The sequence below is a fragment of the Erpetoichthys calabaricus genome, chromosome 9, assembly GCF_900747795.2.
Source record: "Erpetoichthys calabaricus chromosome 9, fErpCal1.3, whole genome shotgun sequence".
NCBI classification, from domain to species: domain Eukaryota; kingdom Metazoa; phylum Chordata; class Cladistia; order Polypteriformes; family Polypteridae; genus Erpetoichthys; species Erpetoichthys calabaricus.
In genome coordinates, this window is record NC_041402.2 from 126,219,531 (window position 1) to 126,246,509 (window position 26,979).

Consider the following 26,979-nt stretch of genomic DNA (forward strand, 5'->3'; position numbering starts at 1 on the left):
TGCACTTCAATATAAAAACACATTTAGATAATGCAACATCTTGTAGAAACAAACCTAGAAAGACATGGGTTACGATATAAAAAATTACAATAAATTTAAGACATCTAATCAAACAATCAATCTTTTTTCATACCATGTAGTACACTTTATTGTACAATGGATTTTGCTCACTATGTATTTTATGTTTCTCTTTTAAGATTATGATTTGGGGATGGCATATTGAACTTTTCATTTTAGCTTCTGGGTTTATTAAAAGTATAAACCTTAAATCAGTTCAATACAAGCCCCCCACTCCTTAAAAGTAAAAGATAAGAAAAGCATTGGAACAGTGCCTTAGGTTTGACTAATAACAAAGCATGTAATGTCTACCTTCTCATGTAACATTAAACCGTATGAATGAACTTGCCTATTAAAGTCTGCCAACTGAGCTCAATGTCACTGGGACACAGACTTGCAAACTCCTTCACTGAACCGATGAAGTATTTTTGTAACTTGAAGAGTCTTGTGTATGAAGTGCAAGGCCTTTTCCTGGCACTGAGCATTGAAAGGAATACTGTTAACCTATTTCCTGTTTGTGTCACACAACACTGCCGATCTCTGCAAGCACATTATATTCCTGTAAACATTTCTGCCAGCAACATTTTCATATCAATCATAATACCAGCAACTAAAGCCAAATAAACAAACATCACACCGTAGAAAAAAAGTTTTAAAATGCCCTTGTCAGACTGCTGCACTGATCTACACCAGGAGAGTATTAGACATGCAAAATAATAGTCTGCAGTTCATTACAGTGATTATTTTTGACATATCAGACTTTTATCTGCAATTTAAATAAATTAGAACTGCATTTACTAGATGGAGTCTAATATACTTGGTCCCAATGGCCTAGTCTAATTCACTTGCATTTTTCTAAATGTCATAATGCTTGCAGCTTAGACTGTGATTTTGATTATTTTTTTCTCTTGTTTAATTTTTTTTATCTTGAAATATCATTTATTTATGCCTTGAGTTATTGAGGTTTCAGTTTCATTACTCTGGAATTTTATCGTAGTTCTTAATCACTTGTCCTGTTTTGTTTTGGTATTATTGTCACCATTTTGTGCCAGGGTCTTCTAAATAACAGGCTGTTAAGGGGTAGTTAACCTCAAATCGCATCAGAATGATGTCAGTGGCATGACAGTATTTAATTAAACGTGCTATGTATGGTAATCTTCCAAGATTCTGGATATGTGGTGTGCTGTTTTTTTTTTGGCAAAATAAATCAACAACTAAGGATTAAATCATTATTTTGACTATTGATTTTGGGTTTCATTTTGTCTTGTTGTTTTGCTGCAGAATTCTTTTGGCCCTTGACCTTGTAATGTACTTTGATCTTTGATTTTGTCCCATTCAGCTCCTGTTCTTGTCTTATCTTTTCCATCTACTTGTCACTAGCATACCCTAAATGCATGAAATAATTTATTTTTAAAATTAATGCCAGCCAGAAACTTGCCACCACTGCAAGCTTACCTAATTAACCCATATCACTTTCCACTTGCACTAATTCATATCCACCTTTTAATTTCTAATCAAATTATTTTACTACAAGGAGGCTCCGCCCCCTGCTCGCTTTGCTCGCCTACCCCCGGCATTTTGAACCCGTGCCTGCTGGGCAGGCACGTGTGAAGATGACGTACGTTCGTCCGTGTCACTCTGGGGCCCCCCACTGTTAATACGGAGCTCCGTCCGTACTATTATGTGGTGCATTGTGGACTACTGCGGACCCCGTAGTGTTTCCCATTTCAGTTTGTATCTCGGTCAGTCGAGCTTTTGTTTTTGAAGCTTTTGAATTCCAGTCTTCATTATCTGTAACCTGCTGTCCATGTGTTTGGCCCCCTCGTTTAACCTGTTTATGACGTTTTACTTTGCTTTCTACTCTGTCTTTCATTTCTGATCTCGCTTTATTTTGCTTTTGTTTCAATGATACCTGGTCCGTGGTGAATATATTTTCCCTTTTTCGAGTAATAATTTTCATTTGTTTGCGATACTGTGATGTTTATCGTACTGTTAATAATGCATTACTGTAATGTGATTCACCTATGCTATATAGTTTGGACATGTGAGGATGACGTATGTTTAATACGGAGCGTTCGCCCGTGTCACTCTGGGTCTCCCCACTGTTACTAACAAGCTCTTTCTGAACTATTATGCGGTGCATTGTGGAGCACTGCGGACTCTGTAGTGCTTCCCGTTTCACTTCGTATCTCGTTTAGTCAAGCTCTTTCTTTTTGGAGCAGTGCCTGCCTGGTCTGCGGCATTTCAGACGCACGTTGTAGGCGCCTGCGTTCATTAATTATATCTAGGCAGGCGCGTGTTTGTATCTCGGTCACTCGAGCTGTGTCGTGTTGAATCCGTGCCTGCTTTGCCTACGCAGTTTGAGACGCGCGTTGTAGGCGTCCACGTTCATTAGATCTGTCCACGCAGGCTCGGTGTCGAAGCTGTGTTAGTTGTTGAACTGTTTGGTTTTGGAGCCGAGACAGTTTTGCTTCCGCGGTTTCATACGCGTGTCCGTACCATCTCGGGTTTGATGTATGAACCTTTGTGGACTCCGTAGTGTGTCCCGTTTCACTCTGGGGCGGGCCGTTGACTCCTCTTGTTTTACTATGTCTCCTCCTGTGCCTTCACCACGCATTAGTGCCACTCACAATATGGCAGCGACGCCTGCGCCTTCCGTATTATGTCGGTTTTTACCATGTTGTGTAGGCGCCTTTGCCTTTTGTACTTTACCGCGCCTTCCGACGCACGATGTAGGCACCTGCACCTTCCGGGTCCGCCTCCGCTGTGTGGTGTGGATGTTTAACTGTTGTTGTTTCTCCCTTTATATTCTGTATCTTGGTGTGTATGTGTTTCGTGCCTAGGTTTTTTTGAAGCTGTTGCATTCCAGTTTTCATCATCTGTAACCCGCTCTCCATGTGTTCGTCCCCGTTCTTTAATCCCATTATAAACTTTTACTTTGTTTCCTACTCTGTGTTTTATTTCTGACCTCGCTTTATCCTGTTTGCGGCATGTCAGACGGTTTGTAGTCTCTCTCGTTTTACTCTGGGGAGGGGGGCTTTGTTCTGTAACCTGCTCTCCATGTGTTTGTCCCTGTTCTTTAACCTCTTTATGACGTTTTACTTTGTTTCCTACTCTGACGGTTCGTAGTCTCTCCCGTTTTGCTCTGGTGTGGGGGGGCTTTGTGTGGCGCCTGCACACGTGCGTAGTCCCTCCCGTTTCACTCTGGGGGGGGGGGGTTGTTTGTGTGGCACTTGCGCACTATGTCTTTTGCGTCCACGGGCAGGTCCCTGCATCCATATCCGGTTTACCATTCTCGTTTAGTAATATGGATATGTTATTTAGTTTTCCCTTACTCTCTTGTTCTTCTTGTTTTTCCTTGTATCAGTAATTTTGCTCCAGCACTTATGCCAGTTGTCTTACAAAATGAGAACCGATTGGCAATTAGGTATCTCAGGTGGCATTGTCAACTGAGGAGCAGTTTTTGAAGAGTATTACTTAAACCACCAAACTAGAAGAGTCATGGTGCATGTTAATGTAACACGTGGAATTAATGTTCCCTGCGGAAACATATCATCATACATGAACTGGAGAAAAGGGAGGAGATGATCACAGCAAATAGGCATTTAGGATGAAGGGAGAAGGAGTACTAAAAAATATCACTACTAAGTGTATGTAATGCCCAAATATGGAAATAAGTCCGCAAACTGTATGAGAAAGTAATGAGGAGTTAGAAACCATTTGTATAATTTGTGATAAACTAAGACAATTAATCATAGAAGCCATGAAGAGATAATTACAGACAGTATTGTTATTGGAATATCTTCACAAAGAGTGAAAGAAAATCTGTTTAGTATTCGGTCTGTGCTGTACAAAGAAGCGCTTTATATATTAGATATTGCTAGATCTCAAGAAATACCATAAAATGCTTCAAACAGGATACTTGGCTTAACAAACCCTCAAAACAGTCCACAAAGCCAGACAGTCAGCAGCAAAACTTGCAGTTCAAGTAACTCCCAATAATGAGGTGGCAACAAATCAAGTTACACTAAGCCATACTGACAGAATAACTAAACAAAGAAATTATTCTGCAAAAGGCAAAGAATTACAGAAATGCTGATAATTGAATTGTTTTACAATAGTGTCATTCCAGTCAGAAAAGCGATACATATCCTATGAATGAAATTAGACATTTAAGGATCTGCCACTTATTGATGTAGTAAAACAACACATCTAATAAAGAACAAGTCTAGGAAGGTATCAAAGTAAGGGCACAGGAGAGATTGTACAGTTAAAAATGACGAAAGTAGAATCAGTCATCATTCCATTTCTTTGTATACCACTGTTTGAAGAGTAGGAATTCAATGCTATATACATACTGTACACTCTCAAATAATGGAATAGCAACTAATGGCTAAAATGTAAGCTAAAATGAAAATGTGATGATAGGTACATCCTAATGAACCACTATAACACTGATACAGAGGCACCTATGATACTTGAGCTAAAATATATTTTTTTACATTTCTCTAATCAGTCTATAATTACTTTGTCCACACTATTTCTAAATCAAAGAAAGTTGCTGAAGTGTTTTTAAGCATTGTCTTTTGTGAGTGCTACCTCCACCTTAACCCTGTTGTGACGCTCACATTTATCATACCACATAATGTACTGTTAGTGTTAATGTGTACATGGGAAGTTGGCAAGATAGCAGCAGTGGGGGAAACTAGAGCAGCGAAATTCATCATGTCTGGCAAGCAAATTATATGAACTAATGTATCAAATACATGTGTTGTCTTTTGCCAATGCTCAATAAAATGATATCCAAGCTAAGTGAAGCATACTGCTTTTGATTCATAGATATAAGATATACAGTATGCCCAGCGTCATCAAACTTACGGAGAACTCATCCAAGTTTAACCCAGTGCTGTGTTAAAGATTTCTCTTTCCATCTTCTGGTATTTCGGTTCAAATTTGAATACGTGAAGGAATTTATGGAACTATAATGACTGACAGTCCACTGAAGGACCAAAAGAAGATATAGATCTATTTTATTACCCGGATGCCATAAAAAGATCACTATTAGAGAAGCTACTTCAGTCACTGATAGGATCAACCCATAGACATCTAAGATCATCTGCACTGAAAAATACAGTGCTACTCAGGGACAAAACGGAAGTGGAATCAACACTAGAAGGTGTAAACTGCTTGGCACAGTTAACACACAGCCTACAAACTCCTCTGCAGCAACTACTAAAAAGATGTTGTGAGTTCTTCTGCAACACTCAACATAACGTGTGGCAGACGACCTTGCCCCACCGGGACACCTCGAGAAGGGAAGGATTGGGAGAGGGGCAATATCTTCCCAGGGGCACAAGAGGGCAGCACCTCTGGATAGCATCCAGGCCACGGATACTGAGCTGGGAAGCTCAACCCTGTGAGGGTCCATTGCCACCACCAGGGGGCGCCTGGACAGCTCCAGAGCCTTGGCATACAGCACTTCCGCCACATCCAGAAGTGCTGCTGGATGTTAATTAGGAAGCACCTGGTGCACTTCCGGGTGCAGTATAAAGGAGGCTGCCTCACTCCACTTGGGGAGCCGGAGTCGGGAGGTAGAGGATGGAGTTTGTAACTGGAGGAGGCAGAAGGAAGGAAAAGGAAAAGAAAGAGAAGGACTGTGAGCTGAGTTATTGTGGTTGTTCATGCACTATGTGTTATATAAAAGAAAATAAACAGCGTGTATTTTGGATTTGGCTGTCTCAGTGTCTGTCAATTGACACAGTTGATAGATCTCATTAACATACAAGCAAGCCTAATGCTAATGTATTTTGACTTTATCAAGGAGTGAAGTCAGTCAGTCATTATCCAATCGGCTATATCCTAACACAGGGTCACGGGGATCTGCTGGAGCCAATCCCATCCCACAGAGGGTGCAAGGCAGGAACAAATCTCGGGCAGGGCGCCAGCCACCGCAGGACACACACACACACACACACACCAAGCACACACTACAAACAATTTAGCATCGCCAATGCACATAACCTGCATGTATTTGGACAGTGGGAGGAAACCGGAGCACCAGAAGAAAACCCACGTAGACATGGGGAGAACATGCAAACTCCACGCAGGGAGGACATGGGAAGCGAACCCAGGTCTCCTTACTGCAAAGTCTCCATCATAAAAATGGCTAGATATTATTCTTCTGCAAAGGAGAAAGTCTATAGGTCATACTTCCAAGTCAGTCACAATAATTAATACGATACTCAGACTGAGATTTCTCATTTTAACATTTTTTTTTCATTATGTCTATGAAAATGTACAAGCCACATGCATTATTGCCCCCGGACTCAAAAGCTCTAATTTCAAATTCAGAGGTACAGTCTTAGGGCAGACGGCTAACCAGGTGCAAACATGCTATCAAAACATGAAAATATCCCTGGTGGACTTGGGACAGTAATGTCAAGTTGAAAGAAATTTAAAGTGCAACTGAAAATGATACACATGTCTAAAAATTGAGGGTTCTGAACCTACACAAAAATATTTTAAGGACAAGAGCCTTAGAGAATCCTGGAATCATAGAGGCAAGCTGTCAAAGATTAAACCACAGCATGTTCAAAGATCAAACATATATTCTCACTTAACTCATTCCAATCATACAGTAGTACATTTATTCAGTTCTGGAAAAATGTAAACAGAGACTCTTGTCATATTATGTACAAGCCTAGAATGTCTAAGTGTGGTGAAGTGGATAATGGATTTGTGTCAGTTTGTGTTTTATTTTTAAAATAAAATCAGTGAGGCAGTTCAGACCCCCGTGAGTGTAGATGTGTGAGAGAAAAGCTGTGTGGCCACAGAGATACTCAACAATGGAATTTGCTAAATGCGTTTAATGCAGCTTTCCCTCAGTAGAGCGTTTGGCGCATCTTCACTCATCCATATTACTAACCGAGAATGCTAAACCGGATGATGGACGCAGGCACATCCGGCCATGGGCCGTAGCTGCAAAAAGACGTACTGCGCCGGCGCAACAAACAGTCCGCGAGAGTCGGCTGAGGACCCGAGAAAGGCGGACAAAAGAGGGCGAGAGAGGTGGATGAGGGTCCGCGAGAGACGCAGGCGCAAAAAGAGTCCGACAAGAGCACAGAAAACAGGAGTGAGCACATACAGAAAGGAGTCACAAAAATGAGGCTCAACAAGCACCAAAATAAGGAAAAAAAACATTAAAGAGCACTCAAACGAGGGGAAAGCACGAAACACATTGCACACGAAACTAAACACACCAAAAAAAAAGAACAGACGAGCGCACAATAGCAAGGCATGACCATACCCCCGCCACCCTACAGGCACGGGACAGGACGGGACGGGACACACACCAAGAGGGGGATTCAACAAGCCCATGGAAGACCAAAAAAAAGAACACAAAACCACCCCACAGACCCTACAAGCAAGGGACGGGACACACAAAGAGGGGGAGAGAGGCGGATGAGGGGCCGCGAGAGACGCAGGCGCAAAAACAGTCCGACAAGAGCACAGAAAACAGGAGTGAGCACATACAGAAAGGAGTCACAAAAATGAGGCTCAACAAGCACCAAAATAAGGAAAAGGCACATAAAAGAGTACTCAAACGAGGGGAAAGCACGAAACACATTGCACACGAAACTAAACACACCAAAAAAAAAAGAACAGACGAGCGCCCGATAGCAAGGCACGACCATACCCCCCCCCCCCCCCACCCTACAGGCACGGGACGGGACGGGACGGGACACACACCAAGAGGGGGATTCAACAAGCCCATGGAAGACCAAAAAAAAGAACACAAAACCACCCCACAGACCCTACAAGCAAGGGACGGGACACACACAAAGAGGAGGATTCAAACAAGACACAGGAACACAAAAAGAAACAAAACGCTCGCGCAACAACGATCCCCCCCCCACACATCCATAAGAAAAAATGTCTCGACTCCAAAAACGCAAAGCTCAACTAAAGCTTCTAACTAACGATGTACCTAAAAGTAAAAACTTTATGAACTGCATTAGATCCTACAATAGTTCATTTGCTTTTGCATATACCGGAGTAAATATCAGGCCACCAAAAGGCAATGGACCATACTGCTTTCGCATATGTGCACAAATACTGCATCGCATTGGAACAGTGCACCCTGAAACAAATCAACAACGCAAATATGCACAAATCTACATCCTAGATCCACATTACGCAATCTATCAATCAAAGTGTTGCATCGCAACAAGCACGGATTCAAAACGAAACACCTCCCGTCTCAGACATACGTTAATGGCAGCGAAGGCTACAACGGGCTTCTCACACAGCACAGGCAAATCGATTACAGCTCCAAAACAACACGTCCCAAATACTACACATGCAACAACGCGCCTCTCAAACGGCACAAGGAAAACATACACCAGGAAAATTCATTCGGATTAATGAATGTCATTTGCAATCATTGTCATTCAGTTCACTTCCCTGAAGAAACAACTGGCAATACAAGTTATACATTTACACGTTGTTGTCAAAAGGGTCAAATTAGACTGCCTTCTTTACATTCATATACTGAATATCTACAGAAGCTTATAACTGACGATGTACCTGAAAGTTAAATCTTTATCAACTGCATTAGATCCTACAAATCGGTATCCACTATGAACATTAACGGTGGCACTGCACGTGACATCCGTCTTGAAAAAATGTTGTTTATTGATGAATGTTCAATGACATGAAGTCACTTACTCAACACCATTCATAAACTTCTACAAACGTTTATGAATAATAATATTAGATTTGGAGGAAAGGTACTTTTATGAGGAGGAGATTTTAGACAGTGATTAGCTATTCTTCCAGATGCCATGCACTCAGCTATTGTTCAGTGCACCTTAAAATACGCAGACAATTGGCATTGCTTTCAAAAGATACAGTTAGTAAAAAAGATACGATGTCCAGAACCAGATCATAACAATTGCTTATTACAACTGAGAGATGGTACACTCACCAATACAGATGGACTTCAGCCACATATTATTACAATTCCTCAAGCCTTTATCTGCAACGACTTAGTTACAGAGACATTTGGAACAGCAATCTCATTAGACCAAATGCCCCTTTTAACACAACGCACTATATTATGTCCAAAAAATATTAATGTGGAAAACATAAATACCCAAGTCATTCCATTACTTCCTGGAGAGACACAACTCTTTCTAAGCTCTGACAAACTTGACTCTGATCACAACAATAACCATCTTAAATGACCTTACAAGTTCTGAGCTGGAATTACCTTTTACACTTAAACGGCGTGTACAAAGAAATTTTCAAATAAACCTTTACACTGTGCCACACACTTTATTGTTTGCTTTCTATTTGCATCATCTACACCGTCACACTATTCTATATCTCATTCATACATCACGCTCTTTGTCATTCCCAACACCAGGGGTTGGCGAGCGAAGCCCACCCCACAGACCCTACAAGCAACGGACGGGACACACACAAAGAGGGGGATTCAAACAAGACACAGGAACACAAAAAGAAAGAAGACGCTCGCGCAACAACAATCCCCACCCCCCCCCCCCCCCACACACACACACACACATCCATAAGAAGTGACACCCAAAGCCACATATTCTAAAGTGAACGTCAACACCTTCACACTAGACAGCATAGGTGTCAGCATAGGTGGATCTCCTTACAATAAAGCACTATTAACCGTTCAACTGCAGAAAAGGAAACATATTAACAGTGACTGCGATCCTCCGGAGTGGCAGCAAATCTGTTAATAAATGGTCGTACATGTCACTCAATATTCAAAATACCGGTCCCAATCACAGAGACATCAGTATCCACTATGAACATTCACAGTAGCAATGCCCGAGACATCCGTCTTGCAAAACTGATAATTATTGATGAATGTACAATGGCATCCAGTCACTTACTCAACACCATTGATAAACTTCTACAAACGTTGATGAATAATAATATTCCCTTTGGAGGAAAAGTTCTTTTATTAGGAGGAGATTTTAGACAATGCTTAGCTATTGTTCCACATGCCATGCGCTCAGCTATTGTTCAGTCCACCTTAAAATACGCAGACAATTGGCATTGCTTTAAAACAATACAGTTGGTACAAAACATGCGATGTCCAGATCCAGAATATAACAGTTGGCTAATACAACTGGGAAATGGTACACTCACAAATACAGATGGACTTCACCCAGATATTATTTCCATTCCACAATCCTTTATCTCAGACGACTTAGTAAAAGAGATATTTGGAACAGCAATCACATTAGACCAAATACCCCTGTTAACACAACGCACTATATTATGTCCAAAAAATGTTAATGTTAATCACATTAATAACCAAGTCATTTCATTACTTCCTGGAGAAACACAGATCTTTCTAAGCTCAGACAAAGTTGACTCTGATGACGACAATGAACATATAAATTTCCCCTTAGAATATTTGAACACTATTAACCCTGCCGGATTACCACAACACGACCTTGCCCTTAAAAACGGAACAATAATCATGCTATTAAGAAGCCTTAACACAAAACAGGGTTTATGCAATGGCACACGGTTAGTCGTCAACACCATGACACGCAATGTTATTCAAGCGACAGTTCTTACAGGATCACATGCTAACAATACTGTTCTCATTCCTAGAATTGACCTTACAAGTTCTGAGCTAGAATTACCTTTTACATTGAAACGCCGACAGTTCCCCATTAAACCTGCATTTGCCATGACCATCAACAAATCACAAGGACAAACCATGGACAAGGTTGGCATCTACCTCTCTGAACCCGTTTTTGGACATGGACAACTTTATGTTGCCTTCTCACGTGTTCGCCGTTCATCTGACGTTAAAGTTAAAATTATAAATAATCCATGCCAAGGAAGACTCATTCAAGGACAAGACACCATCTTTACTACTAATGTTGTATACAAAGAAATATTCCAATAAAACATTAATATATGACAAACACTCTATTTGTTATTTCTATGGGCATCATCCAAAGCTGCACACTATTCTATATCTAATTCATACATCTGACTCTTTCTCATGTCCCAACGCCAGGGGTTGGCGAGCGAAGCGAGCAGGGGGCGGAGCCCCCTAGTTGGGGATAAAAGGGCCTGTGAGTGAGAACAAAAAAAGAGAAAGAATGTAGGTGAGAGAAACTGAGTGAGAGAGAGAGAGAGAGTAGGATCAAGCAGTCAGACTAATTGTAATCAGGGCCGGATTAAGAGCTTTGGGGGCCCGTAGCACATTTCAAATTTGGGGGCCCTTTTGGTCTGCATCATCTGAAGTTTAGATTCTGAACAGTTCAAATCGGACTAAATAATTATTTTACTCTCGATTATAATAAGAATCTTATAATATTTATGTGAATTTTATGTGTTGGGCCCCTAAAGTTTTGTTGTGTAAGAAATTTACAGTTTAAAAACGTAAAGATAATATTTTTAAAGACCAGTTTTTCAATGCTACACTTTTTCATTAAATATTGGGTCCACCATTTGGGGACCCCCGAAATTGTGGGGCCCGTAGCATATGCTACATGTGCCTATTGGTTAATCCGGCACTGATTGTAATCATCAGACTGTTGTAAGGAGACTTTATAGTCAGAGAAGTCTCGTGGAAAAGCGAGAGGAACAGCGCTTCAAAGTAGACCAACTACACTGAGCAGGCAGCGCATGGGAGTTCACTGGCTCCTAGGGATCCTGCAGATACCACAGAGGGCATATGGAAACAAAACTGGGTTCAAAATTGGTTCCAACAGACGCCAAAGAATGGTGATCAAGACAAAAGCCATAAAATAGTTGATTACAATTGTCAGGAGTCTCAGCCCCTCTACAGGTAAGCTGGGTGAGACATTGGATGGAGCACTGGGGCAATAATGAGTCCTATTTGTGGTTTTATTCCTGGTTTTAACTAGTTAAGGGCGGTTTATTTATTGTTGGCTTTATGTTCCTTACAAGAAACTATTTTTATAGGATTATTTACTAACTTATTTATTAAGAGAAGCACTGCACTTTGTCTTCGACATTTTCATGTGTGTAAAAAATGCACTAGGCCTTTGAAACACCTACTCTTGTTGTTTTGTGTCCTCATTTGCCCAAGGCCAACTCACTCTATGACTATTGATGACCCTGGTTTAAGAATAATGACAGCTGCGGGGAACCCTTGCATCACAGTAAGCAAATTAATGAAAATGCCAAACAACATCCCAAACAGGCTACAATAATTCTTACCAACAGATCTATCTTCTGGAATAACACAAACTACAGAAATCATCACTTAACTACAGGAACCATTTTGAACTCTACATGTTTCAGCCAGCATTTCTCCCCTCCTGCAGTTCAAAGTTGTGTTTCTTGTCTGTTTTGTCCACTTTTGTGCCATTTATTTATATTAAAGTTTCTTTTGTTTATTATGTACATTACTCTTTGTGTTTATTTGATTATGTCCCATGTCTTTTGTGGGTGATCCCTCAAGTGACAGGGCCACCCGCCAATCACGGTCAGGAACTGCCCTCCACCCTGTATACTGGAGGACCTTCCATAGTTCCTGGAGGTTCATTTCAAACATGCTGGGGAGTGGAATGATATTTGTGTTTTCATGCGCCTTTTTGCTTTTGTAATTTTCTGGATTTTCTGAACCTGTGCTCTGTTTTCAACTTCACCTTTGGATCTTGTATTGGGACACTGTTTGCTGTGCCTTCTCAGGTAATTCCTTTTGTGCTCTTAAGAGCTTCTTAAATTGTAAAGTCTTTGTTAAAACAAATCTTTTATTTTATAAAGATTCTTCTTAGCCCTTTGTGTATCTAGTCAGGGTTTGGACAGTAAGTCCACCACCTAGAGGTCAACTTTTGAAAGTATTTTTGGGTCTTCTGTGTTTTTGGGACTACTAAGTCACAATAACACCTCAAAATAGTTTGACTCTTACTTTAGTCTCTAAAAATACTGCAGGCCATGTGTTAGCAAGATTCCATTTAATTACTAAAACCTATTGCTGGAAATGTACAGGACTGGAAAGCTCCACCACATTTCTTTTTTTGTTTTCATAGCACTCTCTTCTCTTCTACATGCAATATTCTGAAATTGTAGACAGGGTCTGGGCAGCCATTAATCAGCTGCAGTTAATTCAGAATGCAGCAGCAATAATCTTAACCAGAAAAGGAAAATTTGACCATTGGCATTGGTTACCTGTGTCCTTCAGAACTGATTTTAAAATATTATTAATAGTATATAAAGCTCTAAATCAGGGTTCTCAAACTCCAGTCCTGGAGGGCAGCAGTGGCTTCAGGTTTTCATTTTAACCCATTTATTAATTAGTGACCAGTTTTTGCTAATTAACTTCTTTTGATTGTTTAATTTTAATTGACTTGCTTTTTAAGATTTGTTCCCCTGAATTTCTTCATCATTCTTCTAAATTGCTTTATTTCTTTCCTTAAATGGCACCCAAACAGAAATGAAATGAGAAGTGAGTGAGCCAACAGAAGACCAACTAAGTCAGGGCCTCAAACTCCAACCAATTTCACTCCAACTGTTGCTTAATTAGGCACCCATTCTTGTTGTTAATTAAACCCGTTCTTTAATTCCATGGCTTGTTGCTGCTCTCATTTTCCAATAGCATACATTTCTGTAATTGTTGATTTTCTCTTTTCTAAGACCACTGATAAAATGTTCTGGGGTCCTGAGGAGATCAACATTCCTGAGACCTTCATCTTTCTTTATTTTCAGATATTGTATGATGGACACAGCACACATTGCTGGCCCTGTTTTGGCTCATTTTGTATGTCATTATTGTTCGGCTGCTAATTAAGGAAAAAGAAACAATTAAGGGGGCTGAGTCTTCAAGAACAAGTCAATTAAAATGAATTCAAAAGAAGTTAATTAGCAGCAAAATCAGGTCACTAATTAAGAAAAGGGTTAGAATGAAAACCTGCAGCCATTGCAGCCCTCCAGGACCGGAGTTTGAGAACCCTGCTCAAAATGATCTTCCTCATTCATATATTTTGAAGTGCCTGTTCCCCAACATACCCAGTCATAACCTTAGATCCTCTAATAGTGGTTAGCTGATTACTCCAAGAGCTAAGAACTAACAAAGAGGTGAGACGGCGTTTTTCTGTTTTGCACCAAAAGTCTGCAATACTGCAGAACATTTTAAAAAGGTCTAAAACCCCACTTTTTTAATCTGGTTTTGTCTAAACTACATTTTAGTTCTACTTCTAAAGGATTATACATGCATGGAAATATATTCTTCATGGATCTACACCAGTATTAATCTCTACTTTCTCTGCCTTCTTCTCTGGTCTTTCTGTGGTGGCCCACCTGAACAATGTACTGGGCAGCCATCTTTGATGTTGGAACATAAGCAGATACTCTAACTGTTAACAAGACCCACTGTATCAAATCTGCTAGGATGAAGCCTAAAAACCAATAAGGAACGACTTAAGTGCATTTATGTAGTAGGGCTGAATGTCCAATGGGGGTTGGGTAGCCTTTTGGCCTTTGAACCTCTGCAGATTTAGTTTTTTTTCTCTAGCATCTTAATTTTTTTTAAGTTTTGTCTGTTGTCCTTGGCTATCTGATCATATCATTGGACTCATCTTTAGAGATTTAAAAATGAATCTATATATAAGGACCCTACTTTTCTAATACTAGTATATGTATATTTATGCAAGCATGGAATGATTTATTCTGTCTATTATCTTTGGTATTTATTCATTCTTATTTTTATCCATTTCTATTTTGTTTATTTTTTCTTATAACTTTTCCTTTTATATCCTATAAAGCCTTTCGAATGTATGAAAATGTGCTACAGAAATGCATACTATTGTTATTGTTGCCATGCTTCCCTTTCTGTCATTGTCTTGACTCCAGGTGTCAGCTTAAAGCAGATCTTACACTGAATTTAGAAAATGTCATTAAACTGGGTTTTTATAATTCACATATTTTCTTATTAATCATAAACCTCAACTTTTACTTTTTCCCTTTTTGTCTGTTGTCTCTTAGTTTTTTCATGTTTCCCCTTGTCTTTCATTGGTTTTGTTGTCTTCTACAGGTATTTGTAAGTTTCGGATCCACTAATAATTCACATTCTGTCATTGTAGTTGTTAGTATTTTGCTTTGCTTTAAATTCAGTTTTTTTGCCATGTGGTACAAGTGCTGGAAATATCAGCACTGCAGTTCAAAACACAGTACGCATAGCTGACTGTCAAAACAATGTGGCCCACATCCTGAGAAAAATCCCTGCCACTGACAGTCTTAAGTATTAAAGTGAAAGTTCACCTTTGTGAGCTCATTATAATGCATACTAGAGCCAGTGACAATCACCCCAGGCATTTTTATATCCCCTTCTTGTACAAAGAATACAATGAAATAAGTTTAAAAGCCCATGCAATGTCAGGACCCATCTCAAGCAACGTAAAACATGGCTTGCTCCCTGAAACAGTCTTTACAAATTAATAACTGCCATTTCTTTCCTTTAGATCATTTTACTAATTTAAAATTGTCTCGTTTCATGTTGTTTACACTCTAAAATATAGGAAGTAAGAAAAAAAAGGGCCTTCCAAAGTGAATGTGCCATCTGGAAGTAAAGAATCTGGTGTATTGTGCTTTCCTTTTTTACAAATGTATACTGCATTTTACCTCACTGCAAAATTAGCACTTTGAAAGCAAAATTCAGATTCAGATTATTGACACAAACTCTGGTAAGTATTTTATTGAATACGTATTCAACCAAGGATGAACATTATCTTTATTCTGTACACTGACAGGCAGGCCACATTGTCACCGGAATCCAAGAGAGCTAAGAGAAAATAATAAGGGCAATCTTAAAAGAACAGCAGGTTTCCCTGCCATGTGGCAAAAGAAATAGTTTCTTATTAATCTGCCAACATTTGAACTGCTATAAAAGAATGATGTTAATCTTTATAAAGTTTTTGGATGCATCAGTATACAGAATATAAACGTTGCATGCAAAAGTGATTATATGATGTCAGCCTTATCATCAGCCTTTACTTATGTTACTTTGAACATGTATACTATGCACCTTTTCCATTTTGTAACATTTTCTAAATACTCACATTTTTGTACTAGAAAACTGGGTAAAAAAACTGAAAAATAAACTATGAACATTTTTTGAATGCAGTATTTTCATTATGTTTAAATGCATGGTGGGGATGTTTTTGATTATAGTGACCTTAAGCTTTGATTAAAAAGATTTATAAATGAATAGAAATAATAAAAAATCCACATTAATAGGTATAATAAATAATTTCTTTTTATTTTATTTTAAACAAGTAATGGTCAGCTCACTTTTAAAATTTTACTCTCACATTTACAAACACATAGGCATTGTGTCCTAGTGGCTCATGGACTAATATAAAAACAAAGAAACACCACAAAACTCCCATCTTGACCTTACGTAGTGGAAGGTTTCCAAAATCTTTTGGGACTCCCCCCAGCGGGACAACACACCGAAGAGCGTCCCGAAGTACGATTGCCATATCTGTGGAAGACAGCTTATCTGTTGCCACAGCAACCACAGGCTCCCAGCACTGCAGCCGCTCACCATGAAAGCAAATCTGAGTCGATCGCAATCGCGCTATAAGCACCGTCGTCGATGGGTGATGCAAGGAACATTATAAATACAGGGAACAGTATTACTTGGCCACTCTCTGTGTATCCTTTAAAACATAAGGAGGTTTCCTTTAAACGCTCAGCTCCTTGGTATAACTCAGAATTGCGATCTATGAAAGCAGCTGGCTGACGCCTCACCGTGCACATCCAGGCTTTCTCTGACCACCAAAGAGCTTACAAAGAAGCACTAACTTCTGCCAAGAACACCCATTATGGCAGAATAATAGAAAGTGGCCATGATAACCCAAGGGTTTTGTTCTCTGTAGTTAATAAACTGCTCGAACCCGCATCTGGTCCAACTACCTCTTCTACTGAAGTCTGTGAGGAATTCCTCCACTTTTTCCATAACAAAATTAAAGATCTAAATAATTCAACTAACATAAATATATCATCTGTTTATATCTCTCCTTGTTTTCCCACTCCATCCAGCTCCTTCTCTAAGTTCTCACCAGTCACTTCTGCGTTTGTTAATAACCTGCTTTGTAAGATGAGGCCGACTACTTGTGTACTGGACCCCATCCCCACCACACTACTTAAATCCTGCGTTCATGCCATAGTCCCGACTGTTACAACAATAATAAACTCATCCCTTGACACTGGCTCCGTGCCGCTCACTTTTAAAATTGCTTCTGTAACCCCAATGTTAAAAAAGTCTGGCCTTGATGCTGACAATCTTAACAATTTCCGGCCTATTTCCCACTTACCTTTCCTGTCAAAAGTTCTTGAGCGTGTTGTAGCTTCCCAACTCACCAATTACCTAACCTCTAATAATTTGATGGAACCCTTTCAGTCTGGATTCAGGGCGCGGCACAGCTGTGAAACTGCTCTGCTACGGGTAACCAATGATTTGCTTATGGCAGCAGACTCTGGACAAACCAGCATATTAATTCTATTAGACCTCAGTGCAGCATTTGACACTGTTAGACATGACATCCTACTGTCCAGAATGGAGAACATGCTGGGTATCTCTGACACTGCCCTCCAGTGGTTCAAGTCCTATCTGACTGATAGGCAAGAGTTTGTTAGTCTTGGCAACAGCAGATCCAACTCCGTGCCAGTCACACAAGGAGTCCCTCAGGGCTCTGTCCTTGGTCCTCTGCTTTTCTGTATTTATATGCTTCCCCTTGGCCATATTATCCGTAGTTATGGATTGGGTTATCATTTTTATGCAGATTATACTCAGCTCTACTTCAATGTTAAAAGTGGAACTTCATCAGAGCTTTCTCAGCTCACAACCTGCCTTAGTGAAATTAAAACCTGGATGGAGCAGAACTCTTTAAAATTAAGTTGCAATAAAACTGAACTCCTGCAAATTGGGACTAAAATGCAACTTAATAAAATGAGCTCCTTCCCAGTCCATCTTGGCAGTGATCTCATCAGACCTGCCTCTACTGTAAAAAATCTGTTTTGATTCCTCCCTCACTTATTCCGCCCACATAAATCACATTAAGAAACTTTCTTACTTTCACCTCCATAACACATCCCGTGTTCGCTCCTTCCTCTCCTTCTCTAATGCTGACAAACTTGTCCATGCTTTTATCACATCCCGCATCGATTATTGTAATTCCCTACTGGCAGGTGCCCCTTCTAATCTTATATCACAGCTCCAGCTTATTCAAAACTCAGCTGCAAGAGTCCTTACTCGAACCAGCAGCAGCGAGCACATCACACCCATCCTGCTCCATCTTCACTGGCTCCCTGTGTCCTACAGAATCAAATATAAAATCCTACTAATAACCTACAAAGCTTTAAATAACCTCGCGCCAAACTACATCAGTGACCTCCTCCATCACTATGTGCCTGCCCGCCCACTAAGGTCCTCTGATTCTGGTAATCTTGTTGTGCCCCTCACTAATCTACACTCTATGGGTGACAGGGCCTTCAGCTGTATAGCGCCCAGACTCTGGAATGACCTACCAAAATTAATCAGGTCAGCTGACTCCATGAATTCTTTTAAAAAACAACTCAAAACTCATCTGTTCAGGAAGGCTTTTAGCTCTACTTGACTCTATTACCTTTCTCTCAGTTTACTTCTCTGTCAAGATGCCAATGTAACCTGTATGTGTGTGCTAGACCATCAATTATGTTGTCTGTTTTTTTTTCAGAATTTACTGTCTTAATCTTCTTTATTTATTTATCTGGTTTGTACAATGCTATATACTGTATATTCTGCCGTTCTTTATTATATTCTGTAAGTGCCTTGAGCATGGGAAAGGCGCTATATAAATAAAATGTATTATTATTATTATTATAGGAGAATGGTAGATCCCGCTACAATAAATAACTGTGCTGTTACTGTTTCAAGCTGAATAAAGCTGGTTTTGCTATAGTACTGAGACTCAGCCTCATGTTTTGGAGTGCAAGACAGGGACTCACACGTCACAGCAGAAACACACCTGTTAGACATCAACCCTACATGCTGTGATACTGTCATTTAATGTCAGCGCATTGTCATCAAATATATCTTTAGAATATTATTATGTCTCCACCTATAACAGTCATAACTTTCTGTGTTGTTGAAACTGTAAAATGCTTTGTTATCTTTGAAAATGTTTCAATATCAGACAACAGTCATTACAGTTACTTATTTGGCTGATGCCTTTATCCAAGGCATTTTGTAACATGTATGATACAATTGGTTATATTTCCCCTTTAGTTTTCCAATTGGAGCACAGGCAGATCAAGCAGCTCGCTCAGGGTCACAGCAGGATTTGAACCCACAACCTCAGGGTTTGGAGTCCAAAGCCTTAACCACTACACCTCACTTCCCTATAGAGTCATCTGAAAAAGTTTGGGAACCCCTCTCAGCCTGCATAATAATTTACTTTCAACAAAAAAGATAACAGTGGTATGTCTTTCATTTCCTAGGAACATCTGAGTACTGGGGTGTTTTCCGAACAAAGATTTTTAGTGAAGCAGTATTTAGTTGATAAATTAAATCAAATGTGAAAAACTGGCTGTGCAAAAATTTGGGTCCCCTTGTAATTTTGCTGATTTGAATGCATGTAACTGCTCAATACTGATTACTTGCAACACCAAATTGGTTGGATTAGCTCGTTAAGCCTTGAACTTCATAGACAATCATGAGAAAATGTATTTATGGTGGTCAATTGCAAGTTGTGCTTCCCTTTGACTCTCCTCTAAAGAGTGACAGCATGGGATCCTCAAAGCAACTCTCAAAAGATCTGAAAACAAAGATTGTTCAGTATCATGGTTTAGGGGAAGGCTACAAAAAGCTGTCTCAGAGGTTTAAACTGTTAGTTTCAACTGTAAGGAATGTAATCAGGAAATGGAAGGCCACAGGCACAGTTGCTGTTAAACCCAGGTCTGGCAGGCCAAGAAAAATACAGGAGCAGCATATGCGCAGGATTGTGAGAATGGTTACAAACAACCACAGATCACCTCCAAAGACCTGCAAGAACATCTTTCTGCAGATGGTGTATCTGTACCTCGTTCTACAATTCAGCACAATTTGCACAAAGAATATCTGTATGGCAGGGTGATGAGAAAGAAGCTTTTTCTGCACTCACGCCACAAACAGAGTCGCTTGTTGTATGCAAATGCTCATTTAGACAAGCCAGATTAATTTTGGAACAAAGTGCTTTAGACTGATGAGACAAAAATTGAGTTATTTTGTCATAACAAAAAGCGCTTTGCATGGCGGAAGAAAAACACCACATTCCAAGAAAAACATATGCTACCTACTGTCAAATTTGGTGGAGGTTCCATCATGCTGTGGGGCTGTGTGGCTAGTTCAGGGATTGGGGCCCTTGTTAAAGTCGAGGGTCAGATGAATTCAACCCAATATCAACAAATTCTTCAGGATAATGTGCAGTCATCAGTCACAAACTTGAAGTTACGCAGGGGTTGGATATTCCAACAAGACAATGAGCCCAAAACACAGTTCGAAATCTACAAAGGCATTCATGCAGAGGGAGAAGTACAATGTTCTGGAATGGCTGTCACAGTCCCCAGACTTGAATATCATCGAAAATCTATGGGATGATTTGAAGCAGGCTGTCCACGCTCGGCAGCCATCAAATTTAACTGAAGTGGAGAGATTTTGTATGGAAGAATGCTCAAAAAACCCTCCATCCAGAATCCAGACACTCATCAATGGCTATAGGAGGCGTCTAGTGGCTGTTATATTCTCAAAAGGAGGTTCAACTAAGCATTGATGTAATATCTCTGTTGGGGTGCCCAAATTTACGCACCTGTCTAATTTTTTTATGATGCATATTGCATATTTTTTGTTAATCCAATAAACTTAATGTCACTGCTGAAATACTACTGTTTCCATAAGGCATGTCTTATATTAACAGGAAGTTGCTACTTTGAATGCTCAGCCAATGATAAACAAAAATCCAAAGAATTAAGAGGGGTTCCCAAACTTTTTCATATGACTGTACTCTTCAGATGTTGTAGTTATGCTGCAGTATGTATGTTATGAAAACTTCTAAAGCAGTGAGATACCTTGCTCTTCCTTAGTGATGCAAAAAGTAGAAGTTAGTCCACTACTGGATGAGCACTATCCATCCACCCATCATCAGACTTGATTACCTGAAATCAAGTTACGTCTATGCAATTACAAAACTATTCATGTACAAACACTGCTAATCATAAACCCTTTATTATTTGCTTTAATGTATTCCTATGTCAAATAATTATTAATATTTTTCTAATGTCGATGTTGACTAGTGTCATTCAGAGAATCCCTCCCCTCTCTCTGTGATCCAAGGATGCATGGTCTCTTTTCATTCTATTAACACTACACTGTATATGGTTTTTTGCATTATTACAGAATATCAAGTTAGTTTTAGATAATCTGCATTTTTAACAATTATTAGATTAAGTGAATTTGTCATTGAGTAGCTTTTAATACGTAAGGACAATCTTTATTCCTGAGTGTTGTTCATCCTGTTTGCTGTCCCTACCCTTATCTACACTGTAAACTGGGATAAGACCAACGGTATTCCTCACACTGCAGCAAAACAAAATGAATATACATCAAAGAGACAAAAGATTAAATAGATAATAAAAGAAGTAAGAGTTTATTTTTTAGATAGATAGATAGATAGATAGATAGATAGATAGATAGATAGATAGATAGATAGATAGATAGATAGATAGATAGATAGATAGATAGATAGATAGATAGATAGATAGATAGATAGATAGATAGATAGATAGATACTTTATTAATCCCAAGGGTAAATTCATACATTTTTTATGTAAATTTTTATGAATATTCAACAAGCAGCAAGTGCTACCCTCAGTGACCAGTGCCTTGCATGCTGAGTCCTTGCAGTTGTTGGAATATCTAACCACAACAAATGTCAAAAACACCTGCCTACAAAAACAGACCAGATAAGAAGGAAATATGTTTAAGTAACTGGGTTACAAGGAATTTTGTGCCTGACTACTTCTTTAGTAATTACTAAGAAAGACGCCTCACGCCTGGACAAACTGGTGAGGAAGGCAGGCTCTATTGTTGGCATGGAGCTAGACAGTTTGACATTTGTGGCAGAGCGACGGGCACTCAGCAGGCTCCTATCAATTATGGAAAATCCATTGCATCCACTAAACAGTGTCATCTCTAGACAGAGGAGCAGCTTCAGCGACAGACTGCTTTCACTGTCCTGCTCCACTGACAGACTGAGGAGATCGTTCCTCCCCCAAACTATGTGACTCTTCAATTCCACCCGGGGGGGTGAATGTTAACATTTAACATTATACAGAGTTATTGTCTGTTTTTACCTGCATTATTATCAATCTTTAATTTAATATTGTTTTTTTGTATCAGAAAGGTGTTGCTGGAGTAAGTGAATTTCCCCTTGGGATTAATAAAGTATCTATCTATCTATCTATCTATCTATCTATCTATCTATCTATCTATCTATCTATCTATCTATCTATCTATCTATCTAAGTGATACATACACAGGCTGAGCCATAAAATACATGTTAGTAATTTTTTTAAGATCATAAACAGCTATTTCAAAATCTTTAATTTTAAGCAAAAATGAAAATGTCGATGCTATTCAAACATTGGAGAAAAATAATGATGCTCTAAAGATGGCGCTGTTGTGAGATGGAAAACAACCTAAGTTTTTCACTCTTCCACTCTTTTGACTTGACCTGTAATCAAATGTTGAAGTTTTCTCAAGCTATGTGGTCCATGGCATTTAGAACTCTAGTACTGCATTACAGTGAGTGCACTGGAAATTTAACCCCCATCCTTGAAATGTCTGTGGCAGAAGCACTATACACTAACAGTTTTACATAATGAATGGGCAGGTTTATATTTCCACCACTTTCAACAGCTGACACTCTTGTCTGAAACAAGAGTGAAAAAGAATTTTGATGTGTTAAAAATTAAGTCAGTAAGAACATTATCACTTCTGTAAAGCCTATAATATTGCAGAGGACCACTCAGATCCCTCCCGTGGTCTCTTCATTCCACTTCCATCCAGCAGAAGGTAGTGTAACATCCAAACCAGTTCTGTCAAGTACTACAACAGCTTCCACCCCTTGGCAGTCCGGACTCTGAACTCTGTGCTGCACCCCCTGCTCTCAGATCTGCTCCTAGTAGCTTATTTATATGCAGTACACTTGTTACACTTGATACTACTGTTTTTTTATTATTAATTGTTAATATATGTATTTATTTATTGTTAGATATTCGAAATTATTGTGCAATTACATATTATTGAATATCTATTTATAGTATAGCATACTTCTTTACCAGTCTTGTATGTGTCCTGTGTTTACCTATATATTGCACCGTGGCCCTGGGAATGTTATTTCAAACCTCTGTATGCTGCAATACTGTGAATGGATGGTATGACAATAAAGCCACTTGACTTCACATTTTAAAAAGAGAAGATTATTTTTTAACATTTTTTATATACTGTACATGAACATAACATCACAAAAACGTGTTTCATAAAGAATATTTTATGGTGGGTTGACAAAGTGCTGCAGTGGTTAGTGCTGCTACATCCCACCTGCGGAGTCCTGGGTTCAAATGGCAGACCAGTCATGGTCTGTGTGGAGTTTATTTTCACATGTAAAATTTTCTCTAGGTACTCTGGTTTTCCTCCCACCTCTCAGATATGTACAGGTTATCTAAACTAGCATGGTGCAAAAGAGTAAGTATGTCCTATGATGAACTGGTGTCCTGTACAGGGTTATTTTGTGCCATGGGTCTGGTTGTATTGCTGCATTCTGTGACCTTGAAGTGAAGAAGTTGGTTTAGAAAAATCTGATGTGGAATTAATTATTTAAGTGTTCATTCATTTATCCATCAATACAGTATGTTTTACTACTCTTACATTCATACTCGCTATATGATTATGTACTGTATATATTTGTGTATTTACATAAATATATATATTAATATTAATGTGTATATATTGTAAATATACACATTAAATACAGTAAAATGACCCTTTCATAAAGTAAAAAAAAAATGTCAGAAGCCATTATTGTTGCAACTTAAATTAAGAACCTGTCAGTACATACACAGACTCAAACAGAACAGCCTTAACTGTGAACGACGGCCTGCATTAATGTGCTGGTTAAGTCTGGACCGATTATACAGAATGCCTAATAATAATAATAATAATAATAATAATAATAATAATAATTTCTTACAGGAAGCAGATTTGGTTTTCCGGGACCCGAATTCGCCACTTAATTCAATTCTTGAACCTGCTCAGCGGAGATCCCTATGTTAGAAACTTGTAAGAACATACTTGTTCTGTACTCTTCATTTGAATAAGGAGGTTGGGGTATGTCTTCCACTACAGCCCAGAGAGAGATGAAACTGGATACAGTGTCTCTGGGTGAGCTGGGAAGTCCAAGGTAATGGATCTGGTTCTAAGAATAGATCGTCCTGTGTAACTTCCGAAATAACTCGGAGATCAAATAAGAAAGCGAAAATGGGAGCCGCAGTATTTGCGAGTCTTTCCAAAAAGATAAACGAAAAATAGCAATTAGCTGGGCTTATCTTCCGGTTTCTCGTTTGTCCATTAAAACATCCTCATCAAGTTCGTTCATGTCTTTTCTAAACAAAAAGAATTAACCCCCCAAAAAAGGAAGTTGCCCTCGTAACTTCGCATATCTGAAGCTACGGAAAAGTATGCCCCGTGTCAGAAAACTGTTTTTAGTGCTCTTAATGTTTCTGTACATTGTCAAAACTAAAATACAAAAATCATTTGTATTCCATAACATGTGCATTTTTTATTTTTATATTTGTGCAAGTCTGAATCTCGTTCACATGTTTACAGTCGATACAATAATATAGCGCACCCATGGTGTCCCTAGGATGGCCTGAAGGTGCTTGTAACATCTTCTCGATTAACAATGCCATAACTGTTACTTTAAAATACATAAGTAAAACACAAAGAAGCACAGTTCTTCCTACCTTATGAACTTAAAAATTCCGGTGATTTAAGCGGTTGAGCAGTCAGTCAGCAGCGAGAAGTAAACTATACTTCCTGAATCGCATGCATAACGCACTGCTGCAGGCTTAGAGTCCTGTGTATGTGCGTGTGCATATATGTGTGTGTGTGTGGGGAGGGGGGGGGGGGGTTGGGGGGATAATTTAACTAAAGGAAAGAAAGAATGAAAGAAAGAAAGAACGAAAGAAAGAAAGAAAAAGATTTGCCTTTCTTTTTACAACAAGGAGCAAACGTCATTTCACCGTTTTAAAGTCTATGAAATTTTTGTTTAGTTCAGTTTTCTTTACAAAGTACATACGGTAATATATTATTATTATTATTATTATTATTATTATTATTATTATTATTATATTAAGTTTCTGAAGTACTGTACTGTAATTAATACTGCATAGTTCTGGGGAAATACTACGTATACGGCGCAAAGTCATATCATATCCTGACTTCTGTGACAACTTCCATTTCTTTCCTAAATCAGGTTGATCCTATTAACAGTCACTCAGAGAGAGCGGGGGTCTATGCCTGCATGCAACCAACAGGCTCAAGGCAGGAACATACTCTGCACCAATGGTTTTTTTAGACATCATAATGATAAGGTATATGTAAGTGATACATTAGTAAAATAAATATTAATGTTGCTGACTTCTGTAACCCAAGTGAGTTCATTGTGAGGTTATGCCGTTTAATACTTAAGGCCTGTGCTGTTTTTGCTGCTGCAAAGGGCTCAGTTGCCCCCAAGAATGAATATGAAAAACATCAGAATGCAAATAGATGGATTTGTATCTTTCGGCATATATGAATAGTGGCAAGTACCATTTAAAACATTAAAAATAAAATAGCAGTCTTCAGAATAGGAGTATTGCATTCACCATCAAAGCAAGCATATAGAAAATAATTCAGTTTTATACGATGGCTCATATGGTTATATAATTAATAATAACATAGGCTAAAAAGTTAACTTACATTTAAGGTACAATTGACAGAAATTAATCTGAACCATACCTTTTATTCTGCAAAAAATGGTGCTTTTGAAGGTCATAGATCCTAATCAGAGGCTACTTCCTATCAAAAACTGAAGCCTTTTCTCTATCAGTAATTTTTATGTATTTATTTTGAAGATTTAGTATCTCAATTGCTTTCCTAAAGTCACAAATAATGAGTTTGGAGTCATTACTAAATGTGATTTTTGGGGGGTGGATTTTGATAAAATCACTACTGCGTTATGTATTTTTAGGAAAAGATGATAATGCATTTGTCGATTAATGCAGCTCTTGGGAGGCGCAGTTCTGTACTGGCATTCAAAGGTTTGAATTTGCAAAATGAATGCTGAAACTGTTCAAGAGCTCATACAGTACTGCATTATCAGAGAAGAAAAGCACCAATGTGACTGTCATTAAAGCTATGCCAGATGGATGGATCAGATCGTGAGTATGTCAGAGTATTGGATGTGTTAATGTAAACTAATTATTCTACAAGTATGTTTTATTTTAAACTGAATTTCCTACAGTACTTCAAATGAAAAATGTTTTTTGTGTATCCTGCAAAAAGCTTCAAAATAGACAACAACAAATGTTCATTCTGTGAATTATAACCACATGAAATTCTCAAACCTGTTAAAATCAATGCAGGGTTGCTGGTGGGAGATGCCAGTTTAACTGGATTTATTCTTATTAAACGTCCTTCTACCTATGTGCCATGTGCTAGGCAATAATTATAAATGCAGTATACTAAAAAAAAAAGCAAAATATAATGTGTAAATATAAAGAGAGAAAACTATACATACACGATCAAACCACTATAATCGGACTCAGGGTTCAGCA

At 38.9% G+C, this 26,979-nt stretch overlaps 1 protein-coding gene across 3 annotated transcripts in view; it reads right to left on the reverse strand.

Moving 5' to 3' along the window:
• Window positions 1-25,230, reverse strand: part of si:dkey-246g23.2 (solute carrier family 66 member 2) — a 204,878-nt gene extending 179,648 nt beyond the window's left edge. The window contains exon 1 of one of the 3 annotated variants that reach the window (XM_028810129.2): window positions 25,126-25,230. The gene's annotated coding sequence lies outside the window, so the exon portion shown is untranslated. Of the gene's footprint in view, window positions 1-24,353; window positions 24,601-25,125 lie in introns of those variants that run through there. The other 2 variants (XM_028810130.2, XM_051931481.1) reach the window with 2 other exon arrangements.
• Between the last annotated feature and the right edge of the window lie 1,749 nt (window positions 25,231-26,979).